The sequence below is a fragment of the Numida meleagris genome, chromosome 4 (assembly GCF_002078875.1).
Source record: "Numida meleagris isolate 19003 breed g44 Domestic line chromosome 4, NumMel1.0, whole genome shotgun sequence".
NCBI classification, from domain to species: domain Eukaryota; kingdom Metazoa; phylum Chordata; class Aves; order Galliformes; family Numididae; genus Numida; species Numida meleagris.
The window spans coordinates 75,236,335-75,250,459 of NC_034412.1; the positions used below are offsets into that span (position 1 = coordinate 75,236,335).

Below are 14,125 nucleotides of genomic sequence, written 5' to 3' on the forward strand. Positions count from 1 at the left end.
CTAAGCATCTCCTCCCACTGTCATTCAGCTACCACAAATGCGTACAAAAACCTGACTGTATGAAAATTACCTTCTTTATTAAGCAACCTCATAAATGGAAGAGAGAATAGAAGAGTGATAGAGAGAATGGAAGAGTGTCTGGTATTTTCTACAAGATAGTATGATTTACAAACCCTAATAACCTAACCTAGAAAAGAAGATGCCATAGACCCATCAAGTCAGGGTGCTTTAATGTCATTATCTTTCCAAATGGGCAGAATTTATTTTTAAATCACAGTTTACAAGCAATGTTGCCTGTTCCAGTACTTCTACCCTAAGGAGCTGGGTGGATCAATCAGACAGCATCAGGAGCAGAGGCACACAAAGATCAGCAGTCAATACAGGCAAGGCCGTAACTGCCAAAACAGGCAAGCACCAATGTCACAACACACCTTTGTCTTTTCTGTTTTACAGTTGGAACAAGAAACTGCAGAGAAGAAGCAAACCTTGCCCAGCAATGGTTTGGACCAGACTCTCAAGTCTTATTCCCAACTCTACGTAGCAACTCTCAATATTTCTTTCCAAGAAAAGGAATAGCAACGGTTTCTTAAACTATGTAGGTTGCTCCAAAAGTATTGCCTCCTATTTATTTCCATGGAAATTACAGATACAGGGAGCATAATAACACTGTTTGATATGGAAAATTCTCAGCTACAAAACACTACTTTTCAGAATCACCACCACCAGCCAATTCATGCAGATGAGTTGATCGAGATGCTCTTCATCTCGCAGCTTGACAGCTGTGCATGGCCATCTAGAACATGGTTTGTCTTTCACATCACTGTAACTACCGCTGAAACGCACCACTCACTGCCTCACTTTGCTCACATTCACTGTTCAGTCCCCAAAAACGTTCAGCAAGTGTTGACAAATGTCAACGTGTGCAAATTTTTCCACATGGAGGAACTGAAAGACACACCTTTGCTTCATACACGCTTCCATGTCAGCCACCATTTTGTCAGACTGCCCCTCTGCTGCCATCTGTCACACGGATGTAATGGAATATTGGTGGGAAGGTTCAACCTCTACTGCCATACCACCATAATCCATCTCTGACGTTGTGGGCCAACATAATAAAATAGGAGGCATTACATTTGGAGCAGCCCTTATCATAGTTTTAAGAATGTATTTGTAATTCTCTAGGAGAACAAACGTAACACAAGCAATGTTTCCAATAAATACAACTCTGCAGAAGAGGAAAGGCATGCTTTTTTTTTTTTTTCCTCTCTCTCTCCGTTTTTAACTCCACACTCATTCTAAAATTGATAACCTTTCCCAGTCCCAGGAAAATATGAGAAAATCCTCAACAACACAGAGTGAATTTAAGTTGCTCTAACTCCTGCAAAGGAATTCCCTTGCAGACATGTGTTTCAAAAGGTTCAATTTTATTTTCACGAGTACTAATAGGAAAAAATAATCCAAAATAGCAGGAATATAGTAGCCAACCAAGTCAGACTCCTCACATTAGGAAGGTAGGTTGACGACACTAAGCATGTTTTCAACATACTGTCTTTAACTGTAGAGAGCACTAAAAGAGATTAAATAAACAAATAACTAAATCAAACTAATACCATATCAGTCATCCTGACAGAATTAAAAAAAAAAGAGGAAAGAAGTTACTTAGTGAAAGACAATGACTGGAAATGTTTTACGGAAAAAAAACCCATCACAGCCTTGAAGCCTACCAACATTGTAATTGCTAGTGCAAAAGTAGCAGTTTAGAAGAGAGAAGAAAGAGATTATTGCAAGGAAGATATCAGCCTTTCAACATGGTCAGCACTTGCTTCACAACAGCCTGCCACGGCAAAAACTTGAAATCTTACACGGACTGTTTACAGTACAAAATGTTCATCAATTAATTTCACATAAATTAAGGGTGAATTCCAGTTAAATGGCAGCAAATATATCTGGAAATCACAGCATTTAAACCATTTAAGTCCTATAATCACTAAGTTCCTATAATGCAGGTGAGTAAACAACCTATAGAAGGACTGAGAAAATTGAAACAAAGCTTATAATGAACATTTTAGTGGCAGATTCTTAGGCAGAACAGACATTTTAGGGTGAAAGCCACACTCCAACACAGGTGGATCAAACTGTAACTGCAGTCAAACTAAATTTTTCTTAAAAAAAAAAAATCAAAATATACTCTTTTTATAAAGACACAATCCAAAGAATTCAAAACCCTTAAAACCATCCAAACAAAAATTTTAGGAAAACAAAAATCCCTAAGACTCTCCAAAAATCAACATGATTTTTAATAGATCTAAACATTTCACTTATGATCAGAAGTAATTGCTAATACAGCCTCGTTTTCAATAACAAATAAGCTATCGGTATTACCTCTCCTCCTTTCCTAATGCCAAAGGAAGCTTCCAGCTTTGGCACAATGCAATTTTGAATGAATATGACTAAAGCTGCTCATTTGGATATGTTTTTAAGCTTTTCTCATCAATTTAAGGAATTTAACTCCATACACATTAAAAATTATATATATAAGGTTGGTTTTAAGTTTTATTTCCAAAAAGAATTTTGAATTTCAAACCACATAAATTATTTATTATGTAATGTTCACTGAATCTTCTGGTTTTTAAAAAAAACATACATATATATACTAACATTCTGAAAACTGAAAGAAAAGATTGTATTTGAATTCAAATAAAACAATATTGGCATAGAACTTACATTTTCAGCTTCATTGCCCAGCAGTGGGTCCCTTTTCATCTTTCCAAAACCAGCACTGATGGCATATCTAATACAGATTTGGAGTTCAGAAAAAATACGTAATATACTTTTCAGTCAGGAAACCATACTGTCAAATATATAAGTTGGATGTCAGTAGAATTGGGTAGAAGCGGGTGCTTCCTCCTGACAAAAGAATGATCAGAACACAAATTAAAATCAATATTTTGCTCACAGACCATGCAACTTTAAGGTACATTTCAACACCAAGCAATACTTTTTTTTTTTTAAATAGATTAAGCGTGGCTAACATTTTACTGATGGAGTACACAACATGCTAAGTTGAGTTCAAGTATAAGCTCTGCTAAGTTGACTTCAGCTCCTTATTTCTCACCTAAAAGAATGGCATACATCAGATAAGGAAATAGCATAATGACAGCAGAATGAACTTGGAACAAAAGCAAGTTTCCTTACTCATCATTCCTCTTGGTTCTTCACCACAGTTCTTAACCATCTTGATAATGTTTATATATCCACGCTCGTCCAGAAAAACTTCATTCCATCGTGTGAGGAATTAGGCAACAAAAACCTAGTGCAACAAAAACAGAACACGTCACTTTTAGGCACATCATCATTTTGTAATATTCCACCAACGCTAAAAGATGTCAGGGAAAAATTTCTCACCAAGAGAGTGGTGAGGCGCTCAAGTTTAAGACCAAGGGGGAATGGTCTTAAATTGAGACTGGGGAGATGTAGGTTAGATATTAGGAGGAAGTTTTTCCACACAGAGGGTGGTGACACACTGGAACAGGTTGCCCAGAGAGGTTGTGGATGCCCCATCCCTGGAGGCGTTCAAGGCCAGACTGGACGTGGCTCTGGGCAGCCTGGTCTAGTGGTTGGCGACCCTGCACTTGGCAGGGGGGTTGAGACTCGATGATTTTTGAGGTCCTTTTCAACCCAGGCCATTCTATGATTCTATGAAGCACTGAAACAGGTTGCCTAGAGAGACTGTGGATGCCCCATCCCTGGAGGCATTCAAGGCTGGGTTGGATGAGGCCCTGGGTAATGTGATAATACTGTCTGATTTCATGGCTGGCAAACTTGCCCAGGGCAGAGGGCTGGAACCGGATCATCTTTGGGGTCCCTTCCAACCCAAGTCATTCGATGATTTTATGAAAACACTATGTCTACTCTTCAAAGTAGCTGAAAATTCCTAAACCACTGTGTTTCACTGAAGACATTAGGTATATTCAAAGCCTAAGCTCCTGTGTACATATTAGCCTAGAGATCAGTTTCCTAACCACATCTATCAAATAAAAAGAAAAAAATACAAGCATGCATATGTGAACCAGATAAAGAAATCTAAACAAATATTCTGTCATGCTCCTAATATGACAGGTTGTTGGCCCAATTATTTTATAAGAGTCCTCAAGAGACTGGGAAACAGACCTCCCTCCCATTTTGCATCTGAACACATTCCACTGCCCCAAAGCATTAAGAATCCTCCTCAGAAACAAAGACCTCTCCAACATAAGCATCCACTTTATAAACAGGATCCAAATTTACAAAACAAAGGGCAGGTTGCAGGCAGAGAATGCTATTCACGCCACTCTCAAACACAGGGTTTCACTAGATTTGCACAAAACTACAAAAAAACATCCTAGGAAGTCTGAAAAGCCATTCTACAATTTTACAGAACATTTCAGCTCTAAAGAGAAAATCAGTTTAGAAACAGAACAAAAAGGTCGAAGTGTATCAAATAGCAGTGTAACACCACACTATTTCCGTTACTTACATTTCCTCTTTTTCTATTAGGTGCTGCTAATAAATACATTAAAATGCAAAGGTTATTTCCACATTTGTTCACTTTTGTTTTCTGTATTTTTAACTCTCCTAAATGAAGCAAAACAAGTAAGTACTTAAGCATAAGCACAACAGAAAAAGCGTGGCTAATCAAGTCCAACCATTGTATTCTCTACTTCTATTTACAGAACATGAAGAATTTCATTTTGAAGTTCTGCCCCCTGTCCACAGGATAGAAAAGGGAAGAAGAGAAAGAAACACCTCCCAGCAGATTTTTCTTTATGAGCCTAAGAGTAGCAACAGAGTCCATTTGGGAGCCTTTTGCATTCCTTTATTTCTCAGGGCAGCCAGTAACAAAGCAGACCCCTCAAACCCCTTGCTATTTAATGTCAGAACTCTATATCCATCCAGAGACCAAAGCGCTTTTAAAAACACTTTGAGGATCTTTTCTGCTCTTTTCCTTCTCCCACTTAGCATTATTTTCACCATGTGTTCAGAGGGCTCTGTCTAATCCAACAGTTTTAAAGCAGGTCCTCCTTTTCACATGAAAATCTGTCAGAGTGCTAGACTTTGACTTACTCATCTTGATGCACCTGCTTCATGCAGCCTGCTCTGTACGGCCTGTTCCACAGATACATCCCATTTTGAGTAAGAAACATTGAATACAAAGTCCAAAATACTGTATCCTGGGCTGCAGCAAAAGAGAGGTGGCCAGTAGGGTGAGAAAGGTGATTGTCCCCCCTCTATTCTGCCTTTGTAAGTCCCCATCAAGAGTGCTGCATACAGACCCTGGGTTCCCAACACACAAAAGATGTGAAGCCATTGGAACAGGTCCAGAGAAGGGCCACAAAGATGAAGGGTTGGAGCGCCTCTCTTATGGGGAAAGGTTGACGGAACTGGGCTTGTTCAGCCTGGAAAAATCTCCAAGTAGACCTCACTGCGGCATTCCAGTACTTAAAGGGAGCTTAGCAGGAGTGGGACCAACTTTTTAAAGGGTCTGATTGTTATAGCACAAGTGGAATGGCTTTAAACTAAAAGAGGGGAAATTTAGGTTAGATATAAGGAAGAAATTCTTTACTCAGAGGATGGAGAGGTGCTGGCACGGGCTGCCCAGACAAGCTGTGGATGTCCCGTCCTGGAGGCCTTCAAGGCCTGGTTGGATGAGGCCCTGGGCAGCCTGATCTGGTGGGTGGCAGCCCTGCTTATGGCAGGGGGGTGGAACTGGGTGGGCTGTGAGGTCCCTTCCAACCCAAGCCATTCTGTGATTCCATGATTCAAAATCTGCACAGACTTATCCAACACAGGTCATTATGAAGGAAACAATTTTTAGAAGAAAGGACCCCTGTTCATTAAGATGGACTCAAGAGCCTTTCTCCACGTGGCACACTGAGAGGAGGGAGATGTTCACCCACAGCAGCAGTTGACTGGTGCTCCATCTGCAACAGCGCTGTCAAACGGCCCATCCCACTGTGTGCTCTGGAGCCAGGACACTGATCTTGAGAGAGGCCCCTGCCCAATGAGCACAGGCAGGTCTCCTGCTAAGTGCGCGTGATCAAAGCAACAAGGTAGTGTAAGGAGAGATGGGACATACATAGCTACCAGCAAGATTTCCTCCTGCATCCTGTCTGCTCATTAAGAACTACTTGTTCATGCTCCTTTTCACTTATCTTCCTCCTGTTACCAGGGTTTTTCTCCAGATGAAATCAGATTTGTAGCAGTTGAACACCGTCACTATAACCCAGATAAGGAAATTGCATATAATCCTAGGGTGTTCTCACTAACATGTCCCCCCCCCATGACACACACACTTTGCTATACCCCAAGCAACTTCTTCTAGTTGTAGGCAAAGGCTCAAAGCTTGGGACGTGGCAAAAACAAGGGGTCTTGAGGTTACAGAGGGTGCAAATATGCAGCCTGACAGGCTAGAAAAGTAGCAGGCAGCTGTTGTCTTGTTTAGGTTGGTCATCTGTTTCTCAAGACAATAATGACAGTATCTGCAAAACGTCCCTCCAAATACCCACTCTTGGCCACTTTAAGGTTAGCAGTGCCCAGGACGAAGAGCAAGGTGAAAGGCTGGAACTAGTGTGACTAGAGGCTATGTTGGGGCTTCCACAGTTAGCATTGCTTAGGACTGCATTCCTATTCCATGTTACAAAATAGCGAGAGGGAGCATTTGGAAAGAGAAATTGAAACTCCTGCCAGATCATACTGCAACTCCTTCGTGCTTCCAGAGACATTCCCAAAGTCAGGTTGAAGGGCAGTCAATCAAGGTAACACCACCATAAAATTACAGTTCTTCAGCACTACCGAATTTACTCAGACACATCTCCGGCTGTACTTTCATACTTTTCCCTGAATTGCTTCATACAGACAGCACTGGCCAGAACTTGTACTTCAAGACCTGGCATCTCCCTGAATTGCTGGAAATGGCTTGTAATTTTTTAGATTTTACTGGAGTTGCAATTTATAACTAAGAAGCTAAGACGGTGTAATGCACAAAGTATTTGAGGCTAATTTTTAAAAAATAAGGTGAAAAAAAAGGAAAATAAACAAATTAAAGCTGAGCAAGACTCTCCTAATCAGGTTAACCCGAACATTAATGCAGTCTCCTACATTACTGCTTCCATTCCTCATGAGGATCTTGACTGAGGCCTGACCAAAAGATGGGCATTTATTTTAGTGTTTAGAAAAACAACAAAAGGGCAGCAGCTACGATAAAGATTGGTTCCCTCCACATGAGAAGATGTTGGAAACAAGTATTACTGAAGATCACAGGTGGTACTTATTATTATGGCCGCATACACGCAGGTGGCACATGGAGGAAATAAAAGCAGAATATTTAAAGAACACTTATTTGGTTTTATGCACAGGCAGCAGTCAGGACTGGTAATAAATGTAAATGCTACTCCCCTAAACGCTGACTTGCTTTAGCTGTTGATGCAAAGGAAAATAGGTTTACTTCCTACTTTTAGTTGTTGCTAGAACTCTAAATTGACATGAAGGAAAGGACTGAGGTTCCAGAGCATGGATCTCCAGACCTATGCAGGCACCTAACATCTTCTGCGATGTCACCAGGTTCTGGTGCTTCCACATACAAAGGCTTCTCAGCTCCACAACTTTCCCTTGCATTTGCTACACAGAACAACTCAATCCAGTCAACTTTCTACAGCACCTGGGGTCAGCTCAAGTCTTTCAAGACAGTGATAGATACCGCCCGGTGCCCTGGCGAGCCCCAGGTGCGGCAGCCAAGCAAGTCTACAACAGTTTCCAGTCCTGTGACTCCATATGACACTTTGTTGCACACTGGGATAAAGCTGAACCATGAGAAGTTTTTGGACCTCAGAATGAGCTCAAATACAAAAGCAAAACGAAGATACGTTCAGGTCTGCAAAAAGCACTTGAAAGAACAGGCAACACGTGAGATCATGACTGCCAGAACCTCAAAGCACAAACTGTGCTGGAGCATCACCCAGATTTTTCACCAAGTAACATCCAGTAAAAAGTGGCTTCAAAACAGCAGTCTAAATAAGGAAGCTGATTAGCCAGGCTGGAAAAAGACATAAAACAGCTTATGAAATTAGCTGGTGGTCCACAAACAACAGCAACACGAGCACCACTCAAAAAAAAAAAAAAATTCCCAAACAAGAACATACTACAGTGACACATAACAGGCTGAACACTGATTACACCATGCAATTACAAGTTAAAAAAGGAAGCAAAAAACCAAACCACGTTAGGAAAGCAAGATAGGAATGAGAATAGATTATCCCTGTAGGTATCCCAAATATTTTCTAGGGAAAAAGAAATTCAGCCCATCAGGTTCTAAGCTGGAAATTACACTACATAGCTCTATCAGTACAATTATATCTACTTCTTACATTCTAATGTGCTTCCGTTTGTGATGCCACCAGGCCAGCTGAACACAATGCATATGCAGCCATTACATAGTTATTAAAAAAGACAAAAGCTATTTCAGCTTGCTGTAAACCCACAGATAGATGACCTCATCCTTGTGCACCTACATCAACGAAAAGCTTACAGCCTCCAAGTCACTGTCACTACTTACTTGACAGACTTAAACCTAGCAATTTACCTTCAGGAAGTAGTACTTATGAGTTCAGCTTTTGTGACTGCAAAAAGTGTCAGGTCGATTTAAATAGTTTTTAGTGGTCACTTGAGCTAACACAGACAATATCTGAGATTGGTATCATGGATTGGTAACATAAGTCAACCTTCCAGTAGATCTAAATTCCCAGTAGAACCATGAGTAGAAACAGCTGGAAAACCTAACCTCTTCCACAAGCACTGCTGAGAGAAAATACCAATGTATGGCCGTATTTAATCATGAGAGCCAGTTAACTGAAGACTAATTAACTCCCTACTGGTATTTTTACAGTAGTAGAGATACCGTAGAAGAGATGATGGCAGCAACTTCCTAAAGCTCAAGAATAAATAATTCTGCAACTTTTATCAGCTGTAAATTAATGTATAGAAAATTCTGTGTAAAATAATAAAACTGGTTATTTCAGCCATTTAGCTACAGATCAACACAGTCAAAGACAACAGGCCCTGAAATGCATCAGAACAACCACCTGCCTAAGCCCCCGTTCCATGCACATTAATGCAGTGTACACTGATTCAAGACAACAAAACCATGTTTTGTAAAACAGAGCAGGTCATGGGTAAGGATCCATCCATGCCATAAATTAAAACACCTGTAAATGTGCCATGGATGTTCCCAAAATTCATACTCAGGTTAACATTTCTGTCATGCTCTACTACACCTCACATCCAAAACACCAAGAACCTCACGTCCCTCCCACACCAGCGCTTTCCCAGCTGAAATGCTCTTATGTAAATGAAACAGTGGGAGGTTTTTTCTCTTTTTTTTTTTTAAGGGAAATTTCACATTTAATAAATAAATAAAATCAAACAACAGGAGAAAGCCTATAAAGAAGAAATGAAAGGATTTTTAAGATGTGCTCAATATTGCTGTATTACCTTTACAGGCTTTTCACATGGGCACAGTCTACAACACAAACTACTGGAACTTTAAAGTGCTGTTAACACATGACACAGACTAGCCCTGCCTTCCTAATGGTGACTGTATCCCAACTGAATCAGGACTGTAACTGCTATTACAAACGTATGTCACCCTTGATTTCCCTCCGCCTTTCTGTAATTTGCTTCAGGCTTATGAGGAGTAGCTTGAAATGGATGAAGGGTAACTTATTTAACTTCCTCGTTCTTTCTGTTTACCTGAAATCTTCCCCAAAATGCTTTGGGAGGATTTGTGCTTAAGCTCTCTCCATGAATCATTCTCATCTTCTTAACTGCATGACCCTACTGAAAGCTACATAGGGGGTTTGAGAAACAAACTCAAGAGTTTGTGTTAAAATGTTTGAGGCATCTCTGAGTCAGACTGTTCTCAGCTGTTTAGAACAAGCACTGAGAACAGTAACATACGGAAAAACTGCACTTCTTCCTGCCGCTTAAGCTGGGCTCCTCATAGCACTGCATCAGAACCGTAGACCACATCCAAAACACTCGAGATCACCACACTACTAAGGTTGCATCTTCAATAACCACGTGGTCAGCACGCTTCAGGCTGTTCAAAACAAATAATCCATTCAAGTACTACAATGTTTGTTATTTCCTTTTGTACGGGGTGGATTCAACTCTCGAAAAACACATGTAAGGCCTTAAAACGCACCGCACGCGGTTTGGCTGGGACAGACGGACGAAGCCCTTCCTCCAGCAGCACGTGAAGGCAGGCAGAGCGAGGCCCGCAGGCCGGGCAGACCCAAGCTCCCGGAGCAGCGGCCCCGGGTCATTATCGCCACCACCCCCCTCCGGGCGGCCCAGAGCCGTCCCCTTCCCCGCGCAGGGGCGGCCCACAGCGCCAGCGACGCACGGCCGGACCCGGCCCCGCAGCACCGGCCCCGTCGCCTCCCTTCCTTCCCAAGGAAGGAAAGGTGTCCTTCCCCACCTCCGCCGCCACGCGGGGAAGCAGCAGGAACCACCGGGGCCCGACTGAGCCGGGGACGCGTCCCAACGGCCGCCGCTCGCTGGCGGCCTCCGCCATTTCAGGAGCCCTGCCCTATCGGGAACAGGGGGAGGGCGAGGCTCCTCCCCAGCCTCACCGCTTCGTGCCGGACTCCGCCAGTCTTTACCTCCCGCCGCTCGGCTCGCTCGCTTCTGTCGGCCGCTGGAACGGGGGGAGCTGCTCGTTGGCGGCAGGGGAGAGGGGGGAGGCCGCGCAGAGAGCGCCGCGGGGACACAGTGCCGCTCTCCGTCCGGCCGGGGAAGAACAGCCGGGAGGAGGCTCCGTGCCGCCCCGCCCCGTCCTGCCGGGCCCGCAGCACCGCCCCGCGTGTCCCAGGCGGGCTGGCACGGTCTGCGGGGCCCGGCGCTGAGGGGCGGCCCCGCGGGGGTCAGCTGTGGGAGGTTCACTCCTGAGGGATGAAGGCAGCCCTGCAGCTCTTGTGCTCGGGAGGCGGCACTTGGTGCCTTTTTCACGTGACTGGTGATAGAACTGGGCGTTAAACGGCTTTCGTGTTAACCTCTGGAAAGGACGATTCCGTGCTTCCCAAAACGTACCGAAATACGACCTTCGGCACAGTGGGGAGGTGGGTGGGCTTACCAAACAGTGGGAGAGGGAAGAAGCTGAGAACGGCAGGAGAGTTACACCTATGCACCGTGTGGTGACAGAAGTTTCAAGTGTCTCATTAAAAAGAAAGCAAATGTTTAGTTTCCGATGTCTGGTTTACTTCGCGATTTGTAAGGCCCCAGCAGGAGAGTCCTGAGATCCTGGAGGAGAAGCGGTGCCAGAAAGCCGCAGGTTTGGCAGAGATGGAGCAGCTGGTTGCGTCTGGCATCTGTGATTGCAGGCACCGGGCAAGAAGAGGAGTGCGTGTTCCAGAGGGTTTCATTACTTGCAGCAGGCAAGGTGCATCTAGGGGAGATGGACAATGGGAGATGATGGGAAGCTGAAAACAGGCGGGGGTGGCGATGAGCAGCTCTTAAATCAGAACTTCTGCAAAGTCACCGGGGCACCCGGGGTTTGAATGCGTCAATGCAAGGGGCAAAACTCCTCAAAGAAATTCAGGAGGTTCTGCTGGAGAAACCTGCCTGATTTTACATAATTTCGCGTTCAACAAACACTCATTAAAATACAATGGAACAACCACTTGGTTGAAAGGCTTCCCCACCGCTGTTCCCGGAGCCCTTGCCATGACCGCAGGCCTGCAGAGCGGACAGGGCCTCGGCCCCTTCCTGCCCCTCCAGGCCGCAGATGGGTGTTTCTCACGTCCCTTTGTGCCTCCCACACACCGCTTTGTCCCTGGGAAGGCACCTGCGGGCCGCGCTCTGCTCCTCCCCGTGAGATGAAGCGGCGAGGCCTCTCCCGCGAAAGGCGAGAACCATCACTTCCCCCAAGCTGTGAGACCGTCTGCCGGCCCACAGATCCCTTCCATTGTGATTCATCCCATTCGGAGAAGGTGGCATCTCCGATCCCCATTTGCCCTTTCCTCTGTCACGGAGGGGAACAAGAACTGCCTTTAGAAGACCACTTACATTAAAGCGCCGCTAATGGAACACCTCGTCGAGAAGTCAGTCCCACCGCCCGGCTGCTTCCTCCATGGCCTTAGGTTCCCGCTGCCCATAGGCCCTGCGTGCCTTACAGCCGTAACTTCAACTGCAAGGTCCAGAAGGAACAGCCAGGTGCAAAAAATAAGTGTTTTACCATGAAATAATCATGCATGGGGATCCCATGGGGTCTTCTTGCAGAACCTGCAGAAGGGCTCTCAGTGACTTCTCTGTTGCTTGTAGGGATCACAGTCTCCAAGTGCTGTCTGTTTGATAGGGCTGCACCTGAGAAGCTATTTTATTTTGTTTAAATGTAGGCTCGTGTATATTATGCAATACAAGTAACGTTTAAAAAAATAGTGGAGAAAAAAAAGTATTCAAAACATTTAATTCTCAGGGAATTAGATTGACTTAAGTCATTGTTAACTTGCCTATCACTTTGCAGTATCAGTGCTTATCTCACAGTTATATGGTATGCAGTATTTGAATAAATAAAGGGCAAACTTTCACATTTGTACTACAATATGTACATACATATTCATCCATAGGATGTGCTGCTAAGTTTCAAAAAAAGTACTCTCTTGCCATGACTCACGATAAAATAAAAAATTACTCAATACCGTGGTATTGGAAATGTCCAGAATCATGGAAGAAAAACATCAATCAGCATTTGTGTGCATATGTCTAGTGTCCAGCAATGGCTTCATGCACACACAGGGAACTGTTTCCTTACTTCATTTGTTCGGTGCCTGGACAAATATCAGAAACAAAATCTTTTCTCTTTCAGGGTGTGATGCTGGTAAAGTGTTAATCATACGTTAGGAAAAACAGGTCACATAGATTCCAGTCTAATGACTGTGTCTATATTTTTAAGGTTGTCAGAAAGAGGAAGAGGAAGGCTTTCATTATGCTAAGTCCAACTGCCTCCATTAAGCTGCCATGCTGGTGGAGTGTTGCTGCTGGCACTTGATGCATGAAACTATGTTGTTCTTTGCCAGTTGTACATATTACAGTATTTGACACCATGAAAATGCCAGACTAATTTGGGTACTGGCAGATTTCGCACTACAACAGCTAACACTTTAAACAGGAGGGGGGTTGGTATCTAGATAACTATCATCACTGTAATAGAGATTCTTTATCTCTGCGCCTTTGAGTTTTGACACAACCATTTTTCAAACTTAATCACTTTTAATCTGCTATTGTTTGTTTTTTATTTATTTTATTTTAATTCATCTCTCTTTATGTGTACAGTTGGCTTGTTTTTACTTGGAATGGCCTGAACATACAGCATGTAATCTGTACTTTTTGGCACAAGCATTCAGTCACTGCATGCTTTCACAACAGATTTTCCATTTCTGTTTCTACAATGCTGCCTTCTCAAAGTAAAAATACTTCACTATGTTCTTGCTTATAACTCACATTAAAATATTATTACTACCAGATCTGGACCATAAAAAAAAAAAACAAAAAAAACCCAAGAAAATATCAGTCCCTTTTGAAGTTTCTGATTATATAGCCTAAATCTACTCAGCAAATTGTGATTTCCTTCCTTCTGCGCTCAAATTGCCTTTGAGGGTCTACAGCTAAAGAGATTAGATTAGATTCTGATTTGCAAGAACAATTTCAAGCTAGACTTTTGGATTGAATTACATTCTTATGTTGTAAGAAAGGCATTTAACTGTGTCAACTTTAAAGATTCTTATTTTTATATACACTAACATACTGAATATACAGTAATAAATACCACAGGGAAACACCTGTGAAATTGGACTGTATTAAAGATTCAGGTGTGCCCGCAGTAACTGTAAAATATTTTTTCCAGGAACTTATGGCACAGTTTTCATCATTATCCAAATTTTTTTACTTTTTTTTTTTTTTGGAGGGAGTGCTCTTATACATACAAACAGAGCCCCAACTTACAGTGTTATTTCCCATCTTCTGAAAAGGAGAGATGAGAAGAGCTCATAACAAATTCCCACAGTAAATGTTTACATAAAAGTTGATTCAGGCT

General features: G+C 43.0%; 1 protein-coding gene across 11 annotated transcripts in view; it reads right to left on the reverse strand.

Annotated features, from left to right (window-relative positions):
* The window catches only part of N4BP2 (NEDD4 binding protein 2), a 44,539-nt gene extending 32,314 nt beyond the window's left edge, over nt 1-12,225 (reverse strand). For 4 of the 11 annotated variants that reach the window (XM_021394370.1, XM_021394372.1, XM_021394362.1 and 1 more), the window contains exons 1-4: nt 11,879-12,079; nt 10,668-11,479; nt 3,196-3,310; nt 2,725-2,907 (exon numbers count right to left, since the gene is read on the reverse strand). The gene's annotated coding sequence lies outside the window, so the exon portion shown is untranslated. The other 7 variants (XM_021394367.1, XM_021394364.1, XM_021394365.1 and 4 more) reach the window with 7 other exon arrangements.